The sequence below is a fragment of the Cupressus sempervirens genome, chromosome 10 (assembly GCF_028749045.1).
Source record: "Cupressus sempervirens isolate cs-2001-9-10 chromosome 10, ASM2874904v1, whole genome shotgun sequence".
Taxonomy (NCBI): Eukaryota; Viridiplantae; Streptophyta; class Pinopsida; order Cupressales; family Cupressaceae; genus Cupressus; species Cupressus sempervirens.
Window position 1 is genome coordinate 628,596,998 of NC_143127.1, and position 18,846 is coordinate 628,615,843.

The following is an 18,846-nucleotide window of genomic DNA, read 5'->3' on the forward strand; positions in this document are numbered from 1 at the left end:
AAAACGATTTAAAAAAAATAAAAAATCTTCGACACATTTTAAGATTTTAAATTTAGTGAAGAATTCATGCTAAATTAAACTATTAATTGACCTCGTATATAGTACAAATATATAAAACCAATAAAACAATTAAAAAAAAAAAAAATCTTCCACAGATTATAAGATTTTAAATTTACGGAAGAATTCAACACACATAATTATAAGCTGATCCGACCTGAGCTACAATATACATCCCTTATCCAACCGGGTAATACTCCCAATGAAACACCAAAATGCATGACTGAATTTTAATCAGCCAATGTTGGAAAACAGTGACGTGGCCGAAAGAAGACGACATGCGTATTAAAGACAAAGACAGAGTAGCTTGTGGTGTGAAAGAGATGGAATACGGATAAAAAAATCTTAAAACTATAGCGTACTTTCCTTTCTCTGAAAAAGCTGGGGTTTATAATTTTCGGATCCAAAACGCTCGTACTCATAACTAATCCGTTGCGCATTAATCGGGGCATTCTAAAGTTTCTTCCAATACGATTTGATCGATGTACGTAGCGCAAATATTCTTGAGTTTAACGCTTTAATCTGTTTAATTGGTTGTTTGACGTGATTCAACTTTATGTTTGTGCGGCTGTTTGATTTAACCTGTGAAATTTACATCATCTGATCGATTCGACATTCCTGTGAATATGTAACTGGATGCGGCCTTTATAAACCCCTCAGATAGTGCTAAACAAAAATCCCATTTTCTTACTTGAATTTAAATGCTCCCGGATGGACTGATCACTTCTAATTTTAGAAAAGCTGCCGGGATTGTTTTCTCTATTAAAATTACTATGATTTTGAAACTAAAATTCTTTGTACTCTTCTTCAACTTAAACCCTAGCAGTCTTTAAATTCCGAACGACTTTAGGTTTACGGTGCCTTCATTGGAGAGTCCCATTTTTTCCCAACTGGGTCTAAGCTGTTAAGTTTTATCGTTCTTTGGTCGAATGCATATCATCTAACAGACATATAAATGAAATGAAAGAAATATTTAATTGTAGCCAAGAGTGCAGAATGCTTACGGGATAACAGAACGACACTGGGAAAGAAGTGTATGCGATAAAATCCACGATAGTTAGGTGTAATTTAGACAGAAGGGTTTCCGTAGAAGACATGAAATAATTTGATTGAGAGAACAATTTGTCCAGAGATGCTTAGCTGGTGCAACGGCGATCAGCTCCCTAATGTCTATATGATTGCTACCGAGGCTAGTGGCATCAAATTCTATTTTATTTTCGCTTCATTTTATTTGTATGGCAAAAATTGGCCTGTTAGCTTATTATTGGTAAGCTGTAATAATTGAACCCTTTCTGATTAGGATTGCCAGTCCAACCACGGTGGCTCGAATGCACGAACATGCTTTTAATATGTGGTAATAGTTTGTTTTCACAAGGAAAATAAACAATCCTTTTCAGAATCCACCTAGGGTTAAAAGCTGAGAACCATAAATAAATAAACAAATGCTTTACAAATTGGATAAAACAATGAAAGTTAGAACTAGGATAAGTGTCACAGATGTCGGATGATGACTCACCAATAATGCAGAAATACTAGTGATGCCTAGACAAAAGCTTTTAGCCAGTGAATCTGATGGCAGTTTTCTGAATTTCTAAGACTTTGGATTCCATTCTGCAATTGTAGATCTGATATTGCTCACAAGTTTGATCTGTGCCTGACTGCCAGTGGATCTGATCCTTGCTAATTTTTAAACCGTCGCTTTAGTTCATCTTGACCTTTTTGAAACTTCCTGCTTAAAAAGTGGTTCTTATGCTTTCTGGTTTGTATATGGCAGGATAATAACTCTTCTCTGTTAAGCCTCGCAAAGATATTGTTTCAAACATGCACCTTGTGGATTGCAGATATTCTCATAGTATGCTTCTAATAATGGTTGCAAGTAGTAAATGATAACTCTAGGATGTCAAAAAGAGATGTTTGGATCAGGTATGCCTTCAATGAAACAGAGTTAGTCCTTCAATAAAACACCATGGATCAAATTAATTGCTTTTGTTCCTGGAGTTGGCACATGGCAATCAAAAAGATTGGTAAAGTCAGCGTATCAGAATTTGTATTTGAAAAACAAAGGGATTGTTTCCCTGGGTGTGAAAGTGATTGAGACAACTTCGTGACTGCGTATCTGATCCAGGGGAGGAAATGGGTAATATTGAGGATCAGGATTGGTCCCTGGGAACAAGTGCAGATAGGAACGTACAAGGTTTGAGTTGCATGTCCCCTCGGAGCTGAAAACATTATTCGTACACTTGTCACTGCAATTACTTAAATGTCCCTCTAATTGAAGCAGGTTCAACACACAAGGAAAAAAAGCATGGATATGCAATTTTCATTAGTACAACTGTATAAGTTATGATGTTTCGTTGTCAAGTATTCTCTGGTCTTTGCTTTTTTAAGTTTTTGGTAACCTTTTCTGCTTTACAAATTCCCACATATGTATTAGACTATTAGTGTGATGTGGTAACAACATGGCTTGTCCAAAACATGACTGCTAATAGTTGCTTGCTTTCTTGTCTGCGGGTCATGATGTAGCCTGCATGGTTCTATCAATGGTCACACCAGCTGGCCTGAATTGCCTACTCGCTATGACATAGCCAGCATGGTTCAGTCCCTAGTTTTTGATGGGCAATGCTTATGCCTGGCCAGCAGGCCAGCATTGCAATGGTCATTTTTATTGCATTTTTTGTGAATTCTGTTTTTCCCCTTGTAAACTTTTGATGTTCATTGTACCATATGTGGGACATCTTTAATAAGATTGTCAAATTCCTAAGTCACTGATCTGGATTTTGGTACAGGTGGTTCAGGTTTGTTAGTGCAGCAAATTATTTAAGGCTTGGGCCTGTTTTGGGTATATCTGTACATAAAACATATCAACGTCATAAATGTATGCATATTCAGCCCTATAATGGTTCTATGGCGGCCCCTAAAATTACAGCCTAAAAGTGGACTTAGTTGAATATACTACATGACAATGTTACATGCATATAATAATTTAATTATCAAACCACCATAAAATTTTAAAATAACAACTTGATGTCTAATCTGTCAAACTTGAATGTTATGGTAGTATTCTAAGTCACAGGATTCACCGAATTTCATCCTTTTGATTTGAATGTCAGCAAATTTTAACTCTTTCCGAATGTCATCCGAATTTTATGAATTTTAATATAATACTGTAATTTAATATAATATTATTTTATTTTAAACTGATATTGAGTTTTTAGTTAAACTATTTAACAATGTTAAACTATTTTAACAATTTTGTGGATATATTAGTAATATTTAAAATATATAAATATATATAACTAAAATTTAATGTCAAATTTTTTTTCCGAACTTTTAGCCTTGCCGGATTTCATTCGAATTTTATGATCAACGAACTCAAATTCAAATTCGAACCTTGTGACTTACTACTCTTCGTCAGTACTAAAATAATAAAATCGGCAATTAGCATCATTTGGGTCTTCATAAAGATCATCAACAGTTGTAGAGTTGGGGTTGATTTTTAAGTTTGAATTGCTAACTAATGAAGTTGAAAAAGCAAAAAGTAAATCATTTTGGGCATCCGGTTCTCCCTGTGCTTGCAATGGGTACTCCCAAATGCATTTGGGTTTGCCCTGGTATGCTGCAGGTTATGCTTGGATGAAACTGCATCTGTTTGGCAGGAACTTCGCTAAACCTATAGGATTCTTGGGCTATTACTTGGACTGGGTATGAACTAGGACTGAAACATGAGTGAACTGGTAATACAGTGGACAAATTTTAAGGAGTAGCAGTGTAAATCTACTTTTCTTCTGGTTAACAATCTTAAAAAGGTTTTGAAGCAGTCAAGCATTATACAAGGGCTAATTTAATAGTGGAGGTTTCATTCCGTGCTCATCTGGCAAACCTTACAAAGGGGAATTTGGATAGGTTATTAAACCAGATTAAGGAAACATGAGGTGAGTTTTTGACTCTGCAAATGTATCATCAGTATTAGCAGAGCCTTTATAATCCACAAAAGAGTACACATTGTAGAAAACATCAGTTTTCATGCACTATAGACCACTCCTAAAGAAGAATGCAGAGAGAGGTAGTAGATATAGAAAAATCTACCAGCAATTGGAACAAAGACGATGGTTTGATGCCTTGTCCTAAGCCAATCTTGGAGAGTGGTGCTGCATAAAATCTAAAAGCATCCCAGAAATTGAAGATGATAATTTAATGTAAAATTGGTGGCATCTAACATCTTAAACTGAAACGTAGGTCCATGTTGCGTAATTGCTAGTTCTCTTATATCCTTTCATTGTTCATTTTTTATAGTAGCTTGCAATATGATCCATCTTTTGCCATTATGTAGAGTTATGTTGCCAATTCATGCCTTTAATTAAATGTAGGAAATGGGTTGTGATCATTAGATGCTACTTTCATTTTGACTTTTTATCACATGTTTTGTTTCCCATTATAAAGTAAATTGATAATCTGTGCAATGCAAGGGCTTTTGTTGTTAAGTTTTTGCTAAAGCTACCTAAGATCAAAGGGCTTTTGACCCAGAAAAGTTGCTTCTGTGATGCCGGGTCCCACTTAATTTCAATAAACCAAATTGAGAAATAAACAGTATGACATGAATTCCAAAAATAAAATTTAAGCATCAATTTTTCTGACCAGAGGGCAATCTTTTTCTTTCCTCCTTTTTCGGCTTCTCCTTGAAATGTAGTTTGGAGTACACAAGACATTTTTATTGATGTTCCTCCAAATTTAAAGGACTGTGGGATGGGATTTTGGGGATGGCAGGGGTAGCAATAAAGTAATATTCAAAATAAAAAAATTGCAAATAGCTTAAATTAAGCAAAAAGATAAGAAATTAATCTTCCATTGTCATTCTCTATTTTCAGTTTCCCTTCTTCCTCTTGGCTGCAAAAATACTAAGTGCAAATAATGAAAACATTAAATGCATTTGGGATCAGGGTTTTTGGTTATTAACTATCATATGTTTAGGTTGGGAAGCCTTGTGGCCACCCTTGAAATCTTGACATCCATAAGGATTTAAAGGGATTTTTGGGGATGGCAGGCTGTTCTCATTCAACAATCTCCATAAGTGGATGTCCTAGGAAATTTACTCATATTGGAGGGACATCCCATCCCTAGAGAGTTATTAAAATGAGGACGGGGCATGGGGGTGGGTGGTTGGGAATTTTGTGTCCTTATCTCAAATATGTTGCAATGTCCTGATCCAAAATAATTACGGAAACCTGATTTATAATGTTTTTAATCCCTTTCCAAATGTTGAGTACGTGGGACATATAACATTGGGATTTAGTATTTAACTCAGTTCTTCTCAAATTTAGATTTAATCATTGTTTAGACCACATTTTCACAATTGCATTCTTAATAGTAAACAAACAAATGTCAGATGTAAGTCTTGGTCATTTCCTTATCTTGATAGAATTTGAACATATTCGAATGTTCAACAATAATAGTAAATTACAACACCACCAAATAGTGATAACTAGAATTCCGTACAATCTGGTTGCTTTGTGACCAAATGAAGCTCTAGTATGACCTTTGAGTGAGATTGTTCTTCAGCCAAAGGGATAGAATTCTCCCACCTTTGTAATAAAGGGATTCAATTGTTTGATCCCAACTAGATTTTGAGGTTTTCATCTTTGAATCCACACACTTGAATACAAGTGCTAAAAAATGCAATGAATGTGTGCATTATCTGTTATATTCTCCACAACTATAGTGTCCCCTATTGGGACTTGACTCTAATTTGTCCTAGAATCCATAAAAAAGGAATAGTCTTAGTTGCTGATTCATGACACAAATCTGATTCGGGCACATGAATCCGATCCGTGGATTCAGGATTTTTTTTCCTCCCAATTATGATTCGTGGAGGATTCGTGCACACACACACACATATATATATATTATATATACTAAAAAATTCTAAAACTAAATCATTTCATAGTATGCATCTATGAATCTAGAGACTAGTATACTTAATCAATGACATTGATAATTAATCTATTTTCATGATTATAAAGAAAATCAACACATTCACATTGAATTACTGAAAGTGAAAGTTTGTAACATTCAAAATATAGATCATGAAACTTAAAGTTTGTAACATGATTTACTCATAAAAGAGTCAAGAGTCAAGACTAAAGTTTTTGATTTAATCATCAAATGGATTTTCAAGAAAATCTGCATCAGAGGGGTACTGATGAGCTGCAAGTGCTGCATCTGTATCAGTAGAGGAACCCAAACCACCAGTAGTACTAGTAGAGGGGATTGTTAACTCATAATCCTCCTCCTCATCATCCACATCAATCAAAGTGGATCTAGCAAGATCCCAGATGATCATATCTAAATCAGGAGTCTCAGGTGCTACATCCCAAAGCTTTTCGGGCCCCTTCTTGTACTTAGGATCCATCCGTGACAACAAGTGCAAATTGTTGTGAATGAACACAAGGTCTTCTGATTTTTTTGGAGCCAACCGGTTGCGTTTGACTGAGTGGATAAAGGAGTAAGTACTCCAATTCCGCTTAGCTGCAGAAGAGCTGGCCACCTAAAGAGAAATTCAAAATTATCAATACAACAATCAAGATAAATAAATTAAATAATAAATTCAAGGAATTGAGAGTGTTAACATTAAGCTTAATTTTACATACTTACTTGGGATAGGACCTTTATGGTAAGAGGTTGGAGGTACATGAAGGCTTGCCCATGAAGGTACCACCATTTGATGGCACCCGTCCTGCTTCGGTCTACTATGGCAATAGGGTGGAAATCCTTACTTGAGTTGAAGGCAGCAAATTCACTCCTCACAATTGCCCCAATCTTTGGATCTTGGAATATCTTAGCTAGTACCCTCTTATACCCATCTGCAACCTCTGCATCTCTAAATGGTGGCACTCTATCTAGAAGGCAAAGTGCCTTTGCACTATAGTACCTGGGGATAACAAAAGACAATTGAAGATTGAACACTATCAAATATCAATAGCACAAACGTTGGATAAAATAAGCACAAGCATTTGATAAGAACTACAGTACCTTGGGGATAGAGCATATGCAAAGAGGTGCAAAGGTGTGGTCATCTCATTCCATCGATGATGAACAATTTTTTCCACCTTCTTCTAAAGGGTGTCCTCAGGATCATTCTCCCTCCTCTGTATGACCTAGGATATGAACTATGAATAATAATCATAATTAGTGAATATTTCAATTTAAACATTAGAATCTAGATATCTCTCAAATAAATAATTGTTGTAAAAGAGCGTAAAAGTTACCATTTTAATTTTTTCCAGCATACTATCTATGGAATCATAAATATCCCCAAGGCATGGCTCATCACTGTCTGTGAAGCGAAGCATTGCCATTATTGGATCGGTGATTTCCAACACAACTCTCAAGACCCCACCAATCCTCATCTAGTATCATTTTTCTCACATTTATGGCCCTTGCTGTATTGGAATTCTTCCAAACGCCCCATTGGGGCCTAATGACCATATGTTTCAATGCTTCTTTTACCTTCACAAGTCGTCTCAAGACAATTGTGTGAGAGGCAAAGCGGGTTTCAGCAACCTAAGAACATGTTAAATTCAAGTTAGTAATACATTTAAAAATTAAAACATGTTAATGTAAACAACAACAAAAATTAATAATTATGGAATCCAATAATATTCAATTATATACTAAATATACAAATTTACCTTCAATAACTCCGAGTCCGAGAAACTCCTAAAAATTGCTTGTGACATGTGGTGATTTGTCACAGACATTTGAATCTCTTCAGCTTTCTCATATATCCTTTTCACCCAATCTATTTCGGTGCCAATTGCTTTCATCACTAAATTGAGAGAGTGGATGGTGCATGGTATCCAAAAGATATGATCATATCTAGACTCTACAATTATCCCTGCAGCCCTCCAAACTTTTGCATTGTCCGTGACCACTTGGACAACATTATCAGGAACCACTGACTCTATGGCCTCAACAAGAATGCGTGAAATAAATTCTACATCTTTCACTTGCCTTTCACAATCAACTGCCTTCAAGAACATTGCCCCCTTAGAGCATACAACAATAACATTGATCAATGGACGGTTTCTACAATCTTTCCACCCATCCGAAATAATAGATACACCTGATTGAACCCAAAAATTTCTTATTGGTTGAAGTTGAGCCTCTACATGTTTCCTCTCATCATGTAATATGGTAGTGCGCAACTTCTCACAACCAGGTAGTTTGTAACCATGGGATGCATCATTTATTGCTTCCACCATCTCCCTAAAATAAGGTGATCTCACAAAATTAAATGAAACACCATTTGCAATTAAACAACGTCCAATTTTGTGATCAGCAATGCCTCTCTTTTCATTTTCGAATGCCCTATCTAGTGGGCCTCTCTTGCGGGTGAGTGGAGATGGGTCTTCATCTTCATCATTTGTAGTTGGCATAGGCAAAAAAGGATGTGTTCTTGTGTTTGTTTGATCGGATGATGGTGTTGGTGTATTTGTTTTTTTGGAAGCACCACGTTTTGTTTTTGCAACTGCTCTATCAACATCCTCTTGCTCTTTTGCTAATGCTGCTATTTGTGCAGCTGGTAATCCCTTCTTATCAGTACCTTGACACATTGATTCCTTCCTCCGTAGGGCCCAAAAAATGTAGTTTCACTCGAGAATAGGAGCTTCTATGTTGTACGTTGCAATAATTACATTTCCATATGTATGCCCCACCCCAAGACATTGTGCAACTCTTGTTGTGTGTCTCCATAAAGGAGACCCCTTATCAATTTTGAAGCTTGGTGATGCAGCGCCACCCCCACCCACAAAGCCTTGACTACTCATTGTTTTATTCTTGCAATCTAGAAAAAAAAAATGAAAGAAAACCATGCTTGACACTTACACAAAACTTTGAAAATTTGGAAAAATTAAAAATAAATCAATAATCTATGAAAGAACTCAAGAATATGGTTAAAATGCATACCTTAAACACTTCTTGCAAGGTATTTGGAGCTCCACAACCGATCTCCTTCGAATCCAAGCACTTTACTTCAAACTAGCAACTATGAGAGAGTAAATGAACTTGCATTGTGATTTAGAGGGTCGTTTTTAGGGTTTAGGGCTTTTAGGAAAAAAAAAAACATTAAAAAATGAAGTTGGACCCACTTTTTTGCAACTTTATTTGGGCCCTGCTGCGGATTCATGCGGATCTGTGCATGGATCCTTGAGGATCCCTAATCTTGCCTGTGGGATTATGGATCCTGCCTGGATCCTCACGGATCCATACGCGGATCCGGATCCGAATCCGAATCGGACCCGAATCCAGATCCGAGGCTATCTAGGTGAATCCAGTAACTAAGGGAATAGTTTATTTATAAGAATGTAGATTGTTAGCTTTATACCTTGACCCATAGCTTGCAACCAGGTTAATTATTATTATGAAAGAAGAATAAACATATAATTTCACAATGTTAAGATAAGATAAATTTATTAATGTCCAACAAGAGAATAACAAGGGTCTATGGGACAGGAGAACGTACGATGAGACAACAACCAACAACAGGAGTACCAAATGGTGTTTGTAGAAAGAACTAACAAGAAAGCAAAGGAGCAAAACAAAAGAAGATTAAATACACCTCACAGGCAAGAAGTAGTCCAACATCGAAGGATATGGTTAGGGGGCTAGTGTCTTGGAGTTTCATAAGGCATTGCTGAAGAGAGGGTGGTGCTGCCAAAAGTGCCCTTTGTGAGGCCTCATAGTCTTGGTGTGATCCAAAGATGGGTGGAGCAACTGCTTCTTCCCCTAGGTAGGGATCCCGAAGAGAAGGAGGCGATGCGTAGGTTTGGAGGCTTTGTCAGTGGAAGAAAAAGTTGTAGAGTGTGATCATGAAGCCGCATGGCCTCCTGGAGATAGAGGGCCAACCATTGTTAATCGAAAAAAAGAAGATAGGGTTCTGCACTCTCTAAACAAGTAGTGGAACCTTCCTCTGATTTCATAGTAGATAGGGCCACATAACACTTAATGGGTCTCTGCCTTTGCCTCACCCAAAGAGTATAGGTGGCAAATCTTGTCCTTCCCATCAATTTGATGGTCAGTTTGAATAGGTAACCGATAAGAGCCCACTCTAAAGGACCACAAAGAAATGCAAAGAGCATGAGTCCAATGGTGGGTGAGGTACCAAGGCGCACAATAATCTCGTCTTGAAAATCAACGTAGTGCTCAACATAGAAAGCTATCCTCAGGCAGAGCTCCCTTAGAGGGTTGCTCCATGTTGTGATAATATACTGTCTATAGATGTCGAGTCTGACATGCTCATTTAGCTCCTGCTAAGAAGGAAGGATATGAGAGGTGGCATCTAGAGAGAATTGAAAGGGAGGGAGATAGTCCATCGCAATCTCAAATGAAACAAGAAGAGTAGCGACTTGGGCGAACCAATAACGAGCTTTACCAACAGGATTAAAGCCTGCCACACTCTCAAAAGAAAAACAAGCCAAGTAGGAATATTTGTGGCAGTCCTTAGTAGAATCCGCAAAGCTCCAAAGTTGATGAAGAAATCACATCAGATCCAAGATGGTCCCAAGCTTGAGAGGATGAGCCCCAAACTCGGCCAAGATGATATCGTGGGGAGTAGACCGATGACATCTTATAATTCGCCATAGAAGGAGTGTCTAGACTCTCTTGACCGAAGCTCAATCAGACTCTAGAAGAGAAGGTGCCCACACAATTGAACTGTAGAGAAAAATCAACTTGACCAAGGGTCCAAGAGGGACATCTTGGTCTTAGTTTCCTGGAAGTGATGTCTGAAGAACTATCCCTTGAGCATAGCTAGGGAATCAAGGCCCTTGTTGACTTGGGGTTGCAGTCATGCTAAAGCAGTGACTGGAGAACTTAACCCCTAGGTAAGTATAAGAGGATGCGATCTCAATCTCCTCACCTTGAAAGTAGAAGTAGAGATGGGATGCCTTCAAGAAGTTCAAGACTTGGGTCTTACCCTGTTTCACAAACAATTGCCGCGAGTCACAAAAGGAGGCCAACCCTTCTAGAAGCCACTGAAGCTCTTACAAGGAAGAGGACAAGAGGACTGCATTGTCGGAGAAAACTAAAATAGAGATCAAAACCTAATGTAAGTAGCAACCATCACTAGGGAGAGAAGTCGTAGAGGAGATTTTCAAGCTCGTTAATGTAGATACCGAAAATAGTAGGAGAGAGAGGTCAACCCTACTTCACCCTAATGGTGCTGTAAATAGGACATGAAAACCCTTGTGGAGTCTCGAACTTGCCCACAACACTCATATAACCTCATGATAGTCATCAATGGGAGCTTGGAAATCCTAATGTCCCCAAGTCTTTGAAAGAGAGCCATTTGAGGAACTAATCGAAGGCTTTGTGAAAATCTACAAAGTAGCAATAGACTTTCATAGATTGGTACGAAGCCTCCTCAACGATAGTTTGCATAGTTAGAATATGGTCCATAGTTTGAAAGTCTGTACAGAAACTGGCCTGCCGACTTGCCCCCTAGCCTTGCAACGTCGTTGATCAAGCTCCTTGGATAAGACAATGTTCAACACAGTGGCATAGAGTTTGGCAAAAGTATGTTCAATCATGATGGTCTCGTATTTGCTGAGGTTAGAGATCAACTTGGTCTTACGGATCAGATAGAATATGTAGCCACCATGAGTCGGGAAAGCCAATGCAAACCACTGTGAGAACACAACCCAAAATTGAAATACCAAGCTTGAAGAGTTCTACTAGTTACCCTTCCTCACCAGAGACCCTGCTACAACCCATGCGTCTAATTGCCTCCATAATGTTGAGACTGTGAAATAGTGGCAATGAGTCGGGTAGGGGTGGCAGGGGGATTGGTCGGGGATCTCATAGAGGGGGGATGTGCTAGAGACAAGGGAGTTGAGGTCGAGGGTGGGGAGGGGTGGCAAGGTGGCAAGGGAACATGGTGTGCTAGAAGAGCATTGAAGATTGTAGGAGAGGCACAAAGGGATCTACACTACATCAAGAAGAACAACCGCTTCTTACTCATTCACACACATAAGGCATGAAGTATATATCTAAATATATGCAAGGCATGAAGCATACACATGAATACACCCAAGGCGTAAGACAATATAAATGCATGTAAGACATGAAGTATATGTGTTAGTCATGGAAGGCATGGAATAGTATACAGAAATACACATTAGCCATGTAAGGCGTGGGGCAATACACACAAATACATGTCAAACATAAAAGGCATGAAACAATACCCATAAAAATACGTGTCAGACGTTTAAGGTTTGAAGCAACACACAAAGGCACAAAGCATACATGAGGAATGTTCTAAGTAAACATGTTGAACATCATGATTTGTGTAGCAGACGCAAGGCATACATGTGAAGTACATGCATATAATACATATGGAGTAAGCATGCTTCTATTAGACGTGATGTACTTAACGACACATACATATAGAAATGCAATGTTGAAAAACTCTACATTATATTTGGCTTACTTAAGAAAAGGATTGGATACCTAATTAGATTAAGGTTAAAATATGTTTATCCCACTGGCTGGTAGAATTACTAATTTGATACCAGTTGTAATGTCACCTATTGGGAATTAAATCTAATTTGCCCTAAAATCCACAAATAAGATATATTATCTTTGAGAATGTAGATTGCCATCTTTATATCTTGAATTAGAGCTTGCAGTCAAGTTAGCAATCATTATGAAAGATGAGTAAACATATAATTTCAATTGTGAAAAATAGAATTTTAGTCATAGTTATAAATAACATAATGTACATGTAAGATTTTATTAAGGCCTTCCCAAGTAATCTATCCACATTATGAAGGACTGTGGGAGATCATACAAGGTGCCTTGAGCCTGTCCATCAAGCCTAGGAGCATGAAATAACACCCGCCAATTGGCCTCCCAGGCCCACTTGGGGTTATTGTACTTAAATGGACTGTTATGCTACTCGCATTCCTTGTATGTACCGTTTCCCCTCTATAATGGGACGACATATTGGTTGTAAGTTTTAAAGGAATCTTCATCACTAATCAATACACTTGTGTACATTAACTAATTATGCATACATTAGAGCAATGGATTGATTGATTGGATACATTCCTAATTTCTATCAAATGAAAGACAAATGATAAATCTGCCAAATCATATAGCAATGCGGTATACTTCATACCACAATATTTGTTATAGTTATTTGAACCGTTGTTTAATGTATTAATTCTATGTTTGTCTCTTGTTTGATTGAATGTTGATTTCTACTTTTTAGATGCACTGATTTTGTTATTGTTTGAAACTTTGAATGATTAATATAGACTGATTGAATTGATAGAAGAATTGACTTCTGGTCTGTTTGCTTGATTTCAATTTGATGTTTGGTGGAAGATTGAATGATTTCCTTGGGTTTGATTATTTGATCTATTAGTGATTGATGATTGAATAAATGGGGAATTCATAGAGGAAGGTGTAATATGCCCTACTGGTTTCAATCCTAAAAAACTATGAACTTTGCTTAGAGAAATTCAGACAAACTGTTTTGTCAAAGTTTGGTATTTAGTTTCAAGAGATTGCTAGGTTGCGCAGAAATACAAATTATACTAAGTTACCATATTCGGTAAGTCCCTACCAAATTTGAAAGTTGTTTCGTTGTATAATCAAAGTCGGGACATATTCAATTCAAATTCATATTTTTCCAGAGTAATCCACTCTAAAGTCGGTCAAAAGGACCCTGTACAATTTTCCACACATTTGCAACGAATGTTGAATTAGTCATATGCACCCAGGCCGAATTTGGAGCAATTTATATTTGGGTCATGGTAGCTCCTCGTGGCTACAGGGATTCTTTTACTTCTCATGTGTTTGTAGGCCTTCTGTTTTGTGTATGACTGCAAGAAGGGGTGGATTGTCGTGCAGTAAAGGAGGTGGGTAATCTTAGATTTCGGCTGACCCTATTCCTTTATCACCTTGGTCGTAGCCTCTTTACCTAGTTGCAAAACTTCAACGACAACCATATCCTGTCGAGTATCCATCAAGGGGGCCATGTAAGCACATAGGTTGGGGTTCTCCTGTAATAACCCCAACCGGTTATAACTTCAACAAATACCAAATTCTTTACTAATTCAGTTGTTTGACATTTTGTCAAACAATTTGCAAACAAGCTCTGATACCAATGTAATATCCCTTGCCCAAACTGACTGATTTTAACTCAAGGAATATTGTCAAACACTTGTATGCTGCTTTTCTCTTTTCTGATTTTTTTGTGTTTCAGATTGTTTGATATAGTTTGAATGATGCTAAGTAATTTAGAATGTTCACAAATGATATTACAATACCTCTTGCAATGAACTAATATGCAAGTGCAGTTCTTTTTGGTATTTTTAATGCATATACATGGAAACTAGATATGGAATGCATACCTACAACCAACTGACATTTTGACAAACAATTGACATACAACTATTATGCTGATCATGTATGCTATTAGATGGACATTTTGTCAAACAGATGGTATGCAACATATATCTCCTTTATTGAATTCATTCCCATGTACAATGTTGCTATGAATTTGCCAAGACAAATGGGCTTATAATAATGAGTATAGCAATGCCAAATCTAATACTGATGACTGCTGCTATCTATTCAGAATAGTAACTGGACTTCTAGATTGTATATTGTTTCTAACATCACCAGCCATGCTGCCCAAACTCCTTTAGGTGTTGCTATGTGACCCCCACACACTCCCCCCCCAACCACCACTTGTCACCTGTCTCGTGTCTTTAGATGCGACCTCCTTCAGATGACCCTCCTGCTACAACTGATGTGGAATCTTTGTCTGCCTCTGATAAGCCTTCCAGCAAGAGAGACTTACAAATTCTTTTGTTTAGCTTCCAACTGCAGCAATGAAGTCATGGTACTCAATATTGGCTTGGATAAATGTCCAGTGTGTTCTGCAGGAAACTAAAATGCTATCAATTCTCGTGACTTCTCAATTCATCCATTCTTTGTAATGTGACTGCAATAACAAGAATTGATCTTCAAAACCTTCATTCATCTCTCCCGGCAATCATCATCATGATGCCATTCGAAACTGGCAAAACCACTTTCCTTCGTACAATATGAAACAAGTGCTACAAATCTGGCGTAGACTTCAATCTAACACCTCCTATGATGCTCAATACTAAATATTCAACCAACCAGACCAGAATCTTTTCTGGTGAAATGGTTCCCAACTCATTCCTGAGAAGCTATGTAAAATTCATAAAATCTTTCCCTGCCCTTACCTTCTCAATGTGCTGCTTATAAAATGCTCCAATTTTCCTGCAGTGTAACTTCCTCCTGTAACTTATAAGTAAGAATAGTGTCAAATTCATTGTTAATAGACTCATTATTTTATTAATTATTTAATATTGGATATAAATAACTACTATTAATTTATTATCATTATTTACTAATATTTAGGGACATAACATGAAGAATGATGCTTTAGTGTTGATTTGATGTATTAATGAGTGATGATAGATAGGTCTCTTGAATGCTTGGAATGATTTCTACTTTATACTTTATTGGTGAAAGGTCACCACCTTTTATGAGAATTGAGACCACTTTTGTTACTACCTTTTGAGAAAAATATGTTAGTCCCCCAAATTGATCTCTTGGATCCTCTTCAAATGAAACCTAATCTCCTTCATATCTTCCATATGAGTAAGAAGTTGCACCTCTTTAACATGTTTGCTGTTTGGCAAGAGTCGTGACCTTTCACAATTAGCACCCTTCAAAATTTTCACCACTGTTCACCATTCCTTCCTTTGAGAGAGTCACAACCTTTTGAAAGTCACCACCCTTCATTATTGTTGTCCTTTGGAAGAGTCACAACTTTTTATAATTACAAGCTTTTGAGAGAGTCACAACCCTTCTTAACTTTTGACTTTTGAAGGAGTCACTTCCTTATTTTCTTCTCTATTAATTATTTATTGCTTCACACCTTTCATTTTCTCTTACTTCTTCTCCCCCTTTTAAATGTAGTTCTATTCTCCTTGTTATATCTTATGTTTGAGGGAGTTACAACTTCTCATTCACACCTTTTGACCATTTATTAAACTTAAACTAAATATTAGTTATAAAATATTTTTTTCTTTTATAGTTATAATTTAGGTATTATTTTTATTAAATTTGTCTAGAATTTTAAACAAACTAAGATGTTACAAGTTGCATGCTTCTAGGGCTGCTAGGTTTCCTCATCCTTGCAAGTCTCTACCGAGCCAAATAACTATTTATGTGGGGACAATGCTATGGAAAGGGTGAAGGCAACAAACCAAGACGTTGCCGTTGCATGCTTCTAGGGCTGCTAGGTTTCCTCATCCTTGCAGGTCTCTGCCAAGGCAAATAATTGTCTATGTGGGGATAATGTTGTGGCAAGGGTGAAGGTTTCTGCTTAGATTGTAGAGAAATATAGTCATTTAAATATAGGGTGGGTGCATTCAGTGGGGGATTACTTAGGAACTTTATCAAGGGATAGTAGTAGCAATATCTTCTCTCAAACAACTTGGATTTGTGGAAAACAGTTGGACCGTATGGTACCTACAGAGGAGGGTTGTTCAACTTGGTTCGAGGAGGCCTTAGGTGTCAAGGCATGCACAACCCTAGGTAGGGCTCCTATGGTCGTAGGTGGACAGTTGGCCCCTCCACAAGCCATTTGCAATCACAAAGTAGGGTTAGTGAGTATAGGAGTGAAGTTGATGACTAGTGCTATTATGGTGGAGTTAGGAGGGAAGTTGGAGGAAGAAGCAAACACATAATGTGGCTATTTTGAGCCGGGTTTGATTGGCTATTTCAAGAGCTTATGGACATGTGTGTACGATCTATAGTAGTGGATCTTGGAGTTAAACAAGTCTGTCCTTGTAGGGAAAGTCCAGATCTACCTTGCTGATCGAGGATCTTTTATTCTGGTGTTAGAAAACGCTTATCTTTGATTTTGGTGTTTGAGAATGCTTAGGATGAAATAAAGGGTTTATATAATTTTCAATGGTGTTGGGAGGATTAATATCCACTAATGTTGAAGACCTAACATCTGTCTTTTTGCCCCACCACAAAAGATTTTGAGAGAGTCTTGATTTGGGCAATAAATCCAAAATCCCCCTTTGCATTTTAAGTTCGACTCTTATTTTGAGGCTTTAGGAAACTGTTAAGGATTTTTTATATGAGTGGATGATGGTTCTTCAAACCTTCTGCATTCTACCTTTTCTTGAATCTTAGTGGAAATGGATGTCTCTATTGGGTTCTTTGAAGCTTTAATGATAAAAAAATCAAAAGGATATTGGGTACAACCTTTGAATCATGAAGGAATTCCCTTTAGATGTAGACGATGCTTTCAAAGATATTGGGTACAACCTTTGGATCATGAAGGAATTCCCTTTAGATGTAGACGATGCTTTCAAATAGTGCATTTGGTTGATCAATATGCCAAATAAAATTTTTAAAAGGCCGTATCATGTTGGAAAGATGTAACCATTGATCATTACACAATGGACAAAAAGAATGAGAAACAACGAAGTTAGGATGATGGAGGTCTAGTAATAGGGATGTTGGATGTGCCAATCCGAAAGTTTGACAACACAAGGAAAAGAGCCGAGGAAGGATAAAAGCATGATAGGATGGGTAAGTTCGAAATCTTGATGGGAAAAAATGAAAAAAAGGAGTTCAACATAAGTGCATATTGGAAAGAGGCTTCAACAACTAATACAAACATTAAAGATTGGTATCGCCAAAAACCCTCGAGAACAAGGAATGATCCAAATATTTACAAACTTATTTTCATAGTAAATTGGGACAATACAAGTATCCTTGCTCAATATTGGTTGTCCTCAAGAAATCATAGATTCAAATGCTCTAATATTTGAGGGCCATTCCATCTTTTATAGGGGAGACTTCCATTGAATCAAGTACTTCTTAGTGGTTTAGTTTTTTAGCATCCCATTACTTATATCCACGATTGCTTAAGGGGCCAAAATTAACTTGCGCTCTTCATCTAATGGAGGTAACTCTTATAATGGTACAATATATTTGTCCAATGCCTTGAGTAGTTCCAACTCATAGGCAACGTCACTAATCATTCTCAAAATTCTATATGGACCATAGGAATGAGGCTTAAATCTCTCATAATTGTTTGTCTCCAAAGAAGATTGTTTGTATGGCTGCAATCTTCGAAACACCATGTCTTTTTTCTCAAATATTCTCTCTATTCTAGTGTAACATGGGGATGCATCCCCACTTGGACTCCACGTTCTTGAGTTGAGAATGTCCTTGGGAGAGGGGGATGTGGACAAGGCGTCCCCCCACTATCACCCTTCTACCACTACCAGACAACCAAGATGTTGCGACGACACAATGTCCTTGGAACAAACGTGGGGTGCTTGGGTAACACTTAATCGTCTTGGGGACATTTGTGCATCCCCAGTTGACAGACGACCATGAAAGTGATTCTTTTTTTAAAATTGCATTTCAAAATTTTCTTAAGCACATCAATTTTGGGATAAAAATGCTTTAACAACGAAGAATCCAAAGACTAGGCAAGAGGGGAAATGTGCTTGGTGGTGGGTGTTGCCTCTTGACCTTGCTGGTGGCTATTGTCCCTCTACTCTTGCTTTCAAATTCAAAAAAACAAAAGAAGAAACTCATGGGAGAATCATGTTGAATCAAGATTTTCTTTTTATACCCACTTTGCTAAGTTCCAATGGTGAGAGTTTGTCTTGAGGGATGATTAAAGTCCTCACTTCACTACATTTTGACATTTTGTAC

At 37.4% G+C, this 18,846-nt stretch overlaps 1 protein-coding gene across 6 annotated transcripts in view; it reads left to right on the forward strand.

Moving 5' to 3' along the window:
* Positions 1 to 371: 371 nt before the first annotated feature.
* The window catches only part of ATCSA-1 (Transducin/WD40 repeat-like superfamily protein), a 133,838-nt gene continuing 115,363 nt past the window's right edge, over positions 372 to 18,846 (forward strand). For 2 of the 6 annotated variants that reach the window (XM_089803862.1, XM_089803858.1), the window contains exon 1: positions 372 to 541. The gene's annotated coding sequence lies outside the window, so the exon portion shown is untranslated. The remainder of the gene's footprint in view (positions 542 to 18,846) is intronic. The other 4 variants (XM_089803859.1, XM_089803860.1, XM_089803863.1 and 1 more) reach the window with 3 other exon arrangements.